Here is a 6830-nt window from a genome sequence, read left to right on the forward strand (position 1 = left end):
AAAGTTTTATTATTTCTAGTATGCTGCTACCAAATGACCCTAATTCGGGCTGCAAAGTCACATGCTGCACTGCACAATGGGAACTGTTTGACGCAGGTCACAGAAAAAGGGCTTTACAGGAATTTGTAAGAAGACATAAAAGGGAGACATGACATGATGATGGAATTGTCATTTTCCCTATAACAACACACCTGAAAGTACCGGAGGAAAAAGACAGAATTGGAGGGCAAATGTTGGTCCCATGCAGGAAAGAAGGAAGCCTGCCTGAAAAAAAGATAACCTGCTTGTATGACCTAACTGGGTAAGACACTGATTGATTCAAACATTAACTAGCACATTAGGCTTATATTGTGGTTTTGTTTTATTTCTCATGGTAAGGTAATCTAATTAAATCTGTTTCCTTTCATGTATAATCACTTAAAAAGCTCTCTTTCTGTAGCAAAAAAACCTCTCTTTGACTGTCCAGTCAGTGATTCAGGGAAGACAGTCCAGCACCATGTCACCAGCCTGGTCTGCATGGAGCTTGGTCTCAGGTCTAGAACACCACTAGAAAACTTTAGTCCCTTTATGAGTAAAGAGCCAGAGTAGCCTGTCCCGGATCTCTTTGGTCCTCACCGCATAGATGATGGGGTTTAGCATGGGGGGCACCAGGAGGTATACGTTGGAAATGAAAATATGGAAATGAAGGGGCAAATTGTGTCCAAATCGGGATGTGAGGGAAGAGAGTTGGGATGTAAAAGGCTAAGATGACACAGAGGTGGGAGCTGCAGGTCCCAAAAGTCTTGAGCCGGGCATCCTTTATACGGAGGCTGAAGATGGCCCTGAGGATCTGGGTATAGGAGACGACAATAAAAAACACATCCAGACCGATCCTACACAATAGCACAAATAGACCATAGTAACTACTGACACGGATGTCAGCACAGGCCAGCTTCACCACTGCTATGTGCTCACAGTGCATATGGGACATGATGTTGGTTCTGCAACATGGCCACCACCTCACCAGGAAGGGATGGGTAGTGCGAGTGTACTGCCAGGCAGCATCACAGCCAGGCCAATCTTGACCGCCACGCAGTTTGTCAGGATGGTGGAGTGTCTCAGGGGATGGCAGATGGCCACGTACCAGTCCACAGCCATGGCCACGAAGATTCCAGACTCCATCACTGAGAAGGAGTGAATGAAGTACAGCTGGGTGAGGCAGGCACTGAAATCAATCTCCCTGGAATTGAATCAGAAAATTGCCAGAGTTTTGGGCACAGTGGATGTGGACAGCACCAGGTCACTGATGGCCAGCATGCAGAGGAAATAGTACATGGGCTTGTGGAGGCTCAGCTCCCTCTTCACGATGAAGAGGATGGTGAAGTTCCCCAAGATGACTATGACGTACATGGCACAGAAGGGATTGGAGATCCAGACGTGGGCCACCTCAAGGCCAGGAATGCCCAGCAGGATGAAGATGGAGCGATTGGTGAATTGGTTGTGTTGGAATCTGACATGGAGCAGGGGAGAAGATATCTAACTCTGAGGCAGAATTGTGTCTCCTACTTGTACCGTATCTTCCCCTGACTTTCTGTATATGCCTAGGGTCTAGGGTGATGGTCACAGTACAAATACCTGGATGGAGAGACAATGTTAATATGAGACACTACATACACTACTGGGGGCTGTTATGAAGGGCGAAGCAGATTGGTCGCACTTCACACATTGAAAAAATGACATTTTCATTATTCAGATAAATGAATTATAAACAGCTAACCCTAGTAATGCCAATGGGGCTCCCTGCGTGAATAATCTGTATATATTGTGTTGTGGGAAACCTGAACAGGCACTAGCAGGAAATACACCTCAGGGAAAAGACCTTGTCGTCATTGATAGCCACTCTATGGAAACACCAGCTCATTTGCAGCAGTGGCCAAAACAAAGACAATGTTTGGATGCATAAGGAAAGGGTTGGAGAATAATCTGCTGTTGACACACACTCCATTTTGGTCACCCTGTTTCTGTAAAGGATAGAGCAGATAAAAAGGGGAATTCTGAGATAGGCTTTGAGAATAGGTGAGGCTGCCATATGCAGAATGACTGAAAATTCTGTGACTGTTTAGAGAAGAGACAAACAAGGGGGCATATGATCGAGGAAAGGAAAATCAAGAATGGAACTGATTACATTGCATTCAAATTGAGGAACAGAGAAGAGTCCCCAACCAGTGATATCTATAGATACGTAGTGCGTCAAAAGGGCTAATTCTCAAAGCTGAGGCAAATTATCCGAAAAACTGATTGGGAGGAAAAGTTGGAGAGAAAAATGGGAATGGAAATTGGGAGTTCTTGAACAAGAGTTTTGATAGCTTAAAAAGTAAGGATTCCATAATCAAGAAAGTGAACAACTTTGCCTAAAAACCCACTTCAGTGGCAAAGTGAAGGCAGCAATCAGGAAGGGGAAAGCAACATATAACACATGGGAGAAAAGCAAAATAGATACCAAGCAATACAAATTAGAAGTTTTGAAAACTAATCAGGCAAGTTAAATATATCAAGGAGAAATCCATGCTTGACAGGGTTAAGGATCACAAAAAGGAGATTATTAAGTATATTAAACAAATAAGAAATCCTAGAAAATAATTAAGTGAGTTCATAGAAGGGGAAATGTTGCAGAAAAGGCAGACGTGTTCAAGAAATAGTTTTGTTCTGCATTTGGAAAGAAGCAGTATAATGAACTTGTATCACCTCGGGTGATGAAACACTTTCCAGGCTGTTAGTGGTCAAGGAGGGAGTTAAGCGGCATCTACAATAGAATCTCAGAGTTACAAACACCAGCGTTACGGAGCAACTGATAAACCACAAATCTCATTCAGAACCAGTATGCAACAGGCAAAAGAAGAGTCCAGTCCCACCTCAAAAAGGAGGCAAATGCAGGGCAGGTTCCTGTTAAACATAAACTATTAAAAAACTAAGGGAAATTTCAAAATAAAAAGATTTCACAAGGTTAGAAAACAATGGAAAAGATGGTATGGGATTATTGTAAAAAAAATGTCTAGGAATATAAATAATGCCAGTCAACAACATAGTTTATGGAAAACAGGTTTTTGCAAATAATCCCAATTTCTTTATTTAGTGAGAGTACATGTTTGGTTGATCAAGGGAATTGCGCAGATGCACTGAACCTTAATTTCTCTGAGACATTAGATTTAGTAGGGGAAAATATTCAGATAAACAAATAAACACTCTACAATATCAGTAGAGCATCTTAGCAGGGGGTCAGACTAGCTGACCCTTGTGGTACCTCATGCTGTGCCTCTATGATTCTACAGTGTAAAATCCTGGTGTAAACCAGACCTTGGTGATACACAAGGGGCTCAATACAGGGGTAACTGGGTGAAATTTAATGGTTTCTCAGGTCTTTTCTCAGTTCTTATCCAGGGTAGTTTTGACATAGAGGGTCCTGAGCAAACTATGGGCCTTGGCCTCAGATTTTGGCCTTGTATTCTACTTCTTTCACCTTGAATGATCCTCTGTGCCACTGAAATACAGCCACCTCCGCGCTGATGGACATCAGCCGGGACGGGCACGGATGCAAAGAAAAGAAGGAGATTTTGGCCAGTGATACGAACAAACTCATTCCTTGTGGCAAGGGCCCTGGGATGTTTAATGGCTGTGCAGAGCAGAAAGGATCACAAACTGACATGGTATCCCATGATACCCACGTTGCACTGAGTTTGTAGAGCAGGTGAGGGCCTCAGCAAGAGATGGTACCTGTGAATCCTGAGATGGAAGTGTCTTCCCTGGGAACCCCCCTCACGTAGCCATATCCCACACCTCTCACACCCCAGCATCTCCAGCAACATCTCACCCTGAGATCTCTCACACTGGTGTGCACCATTTATAATATAGCTCTGTGCAATCCCAGTGGGGTTCACTCAGCCTCTAGTGGAGAAGCAGCACCTTAATGGCTAGAGAAAAGCCAGTCTGCACTTCTGTGTTATTTATCGAGCTTTCGGAGTAAACAGTAATTAAGGGACTTTCCCTGAGGGTGATGAGAATGCTTGGACTCTGTGCTGAGTCACAGAGGAATGGGCTGCTCTATGTATTTCTGTATTTTTTTAAAAAATTAACTGATGAGGAAGAAAATTAGGGATAACACCTAAGTCCCCATAGAGTATGATACACTGTAGATTGCCAGGAGGGATGGGTAGATAGTAGATAAACATATCTGGAGACAGATGACTGAGTGGAAACACAAATATTTTCTGTTAACACACAGGACTGTTGCTAAAAGTTCACAGATCAGTAATTCTCATCAGCAACTATGATCATACTGTGCGGTACCTTTCTTTGAAGGATCTATAAAACATCTAACAAAGCAAAGTCTCTATGAACTGTGACAAAGCTCTGTCCTTGCCTCTGTGGGTCCCGCATTTCCTGGCGGATTCCGCTAGCCTCAGAGGTTCACCGTGACTCTGCAGACAAGGGTCACAGTCTACTGAGCCATTTTCATCATAAGCCAACGAGGGAGGTGAGGAGAAGTTATCCTTCCTTGCACAGTCTCTCTTGTCTTCCAGTCTCAGTGGTTAATCAGGGGGCAAAGGGGGGGTGGGGAGCCAGGGACCACCCTCTTCTCCGGGCTCCAGCCCGGGGACCCTAATAGTATCTGCTACGGTAGCTCACCTTTTAGAAACATGACATGTACAATTCCCTGGGCTACTTCCCCCACAGCAGCCCTCACTTCCTCAAGCTCCACTTCACCCTTACCTCAGGGCCTCCTTCCTTGTGCCTGATATGGTGTGTACTACTCAGCCTCTCCAACTGCGCAACTTCCTCCCACAGCTCCTGACATGCACCCACCTGACTGACTGGGAGGCTTTTAACTAGTTTCAGCCAGCCCCTGATTGGCTTCAGGTGTCCCAATCAACCTAGCCTTCTCCCTGCCTTCTGGAAAGTTATTCATTGGCTCCACGTGTCTTAATTGACCTGGAGGAGCTGCCATTTCACTTATTCTGGTACCAGGGATTTGTTTAGCCTGGAGCGAATCTCTCTCTCTCTCCCACTGCTCTCCCATAGCCTTCTACTCCCCTTAGAGCCGCTAGAGGACCTGGGCGTCCGCCTGGTCCTGACCTCTGTCCCTCCCTTTCTCCCCAATGCTGCCCTGTTACCCGCCCTCTCTACCCTGGGGAAGCCCATCTCTGTCATCAGCCCTCTCCCGTTGGGCTGCAAAGACCCCGCCCTCCATCACGTCCTCTCGTTCCGCCGGCAAGTGCAGCTTCAACTGCCACCGGCAGCGCGTGACGGAGAGGCGCTGGAGGGGTCCTTCCTAGTCCCCTACCAGGGGGCCCATTCCCGGGTGCATTATTCCACAGGGGAGGCCCGGTGCTACCTCTGCCGGGCGATGGGGCACGTCCGGAGGGACTGCCCCCTGGCCCGGCAAGGAAGGGCATCCAGGACTCCCAAGCCCCGGCAGGGCACCGGCCCCGTCATCGCCGGCACCCCTGGCTGCCCGGCACCCGAAACCACCCCTCCTCCTTCCTAATCCACCATTACTCCTGCTTGGGCCCAAGGGGCACCTCCCCAACTATGCCCAGACGAGCGGGAGAGCCCCGCCCCCGCTGCTTGCAATCTGGCGGGGCCTGTGGAGGAGGATGTGGCAGGGACACTGCCGGGCATGGGAGAGGGCCTGCCCCAAGGGGAATCTTCCCTCCCTTGTGCTGCCCCACCGTTACCCCCTCGAGCCCCTGAGCCATCGCTTCTGCCCCCTGACACAACCCCTGCTAGCCAGCCCCCAGATGATGCCATGGAGGGCTGGGCCCTAGTCCAGGGGAAGCGAGGCAAGCGGAAGGCTCGAGCTCCGCTCCTCTCATGTGACACGGAGGCCCCCCAGAAGACCAGGAAGGGGGGCACCGATGCCGAGCCTTCCGCTCTACCCACGGGTGTGCTCCATCCACCAGAGCCGGCTGGGGAAGACGTGGCAGCACTGGAAGGCGGTATCTCCCCTCCATGGGAGTCCCTCCCCTCCAAGACCCCCGAGGCACCATCTGAAACCCCAGTGTACCCCGAGGCAACAGTCACATCAGGTGGCAGCGGGGAGAATCCCGGGGTGGTGGAAACTGATCTCCCATCAATATACGAGGAGATCGAGGCCCTGGGTCTGACCCCGGTCACCCAGGGGGAGGACGACTCTATGCCAGCGGGCCTCGATATAGGCGACTTTACTCCAGCCCCCCTTTCCCCATGCTCCCCCCCCCTAATCGTTGCTTCCGCTTCCACCTCCAAGGGGCCCCTGGACTCCTCCATCAACCCGGCTGTAGATGGTACGCCACTGAGGGCCGCCAAACCTGTTGAGGCGACGGCCAGTGCCACGCGGCTGGGACCTGAGCCACCAGGGGCACCCCTCGCTGGTGAGGAGCATTCGACCTCCTTCCCGGGAGAGGGCCCTACAGGAGAGGGTCCACCTCCTGATGCCGTGGCTGCCAAATCCACCATAGAGCCTGCGCCCAGCATCACTGAGAGCCCTCTCCCCACCCAAAATCTCACCTCTAACCTTGCCCCTGCCCCTGTCCCTATCCCGTCCACCTCCCAAGGTGTTATTGCTGCCCCTGGGGCTGTCTCCTTCCCCTTGCCAACAGATGACCCCCAGGGAGTGGCCTTTGTGTTTCCCCGTCCCGACCCACCAGGGGCTGCCATCCTCCCTCCGCCGCCCCCTATCGCCCCAGCATTTAAGCCAACTTATCAGGAGCCCTGTCGGGGGTCCGCACCCTGTCTGCCCGTCTAGGTGGGCCACGGTGCTGTACCAAGGGCCCCGTCGGGGAGTAATCAGGAGACTGTAACCCCAGCCCCCCATG

This window comes from Dermochelys coriacea, chromosome 1 (genome assembly GCF_009764565.3).
Source record: "Dermochelys coriacea isolate rDerCor1 chromosome 1, rDerCor1.pri.v4, whole genome shotgun sequence".
Classification (NCBI taxonomy): Eukaryota; Metazoa; Chordata; order Testudines; family Dermochelyidae; genus Dermochelys; species Dermochelys coriacea.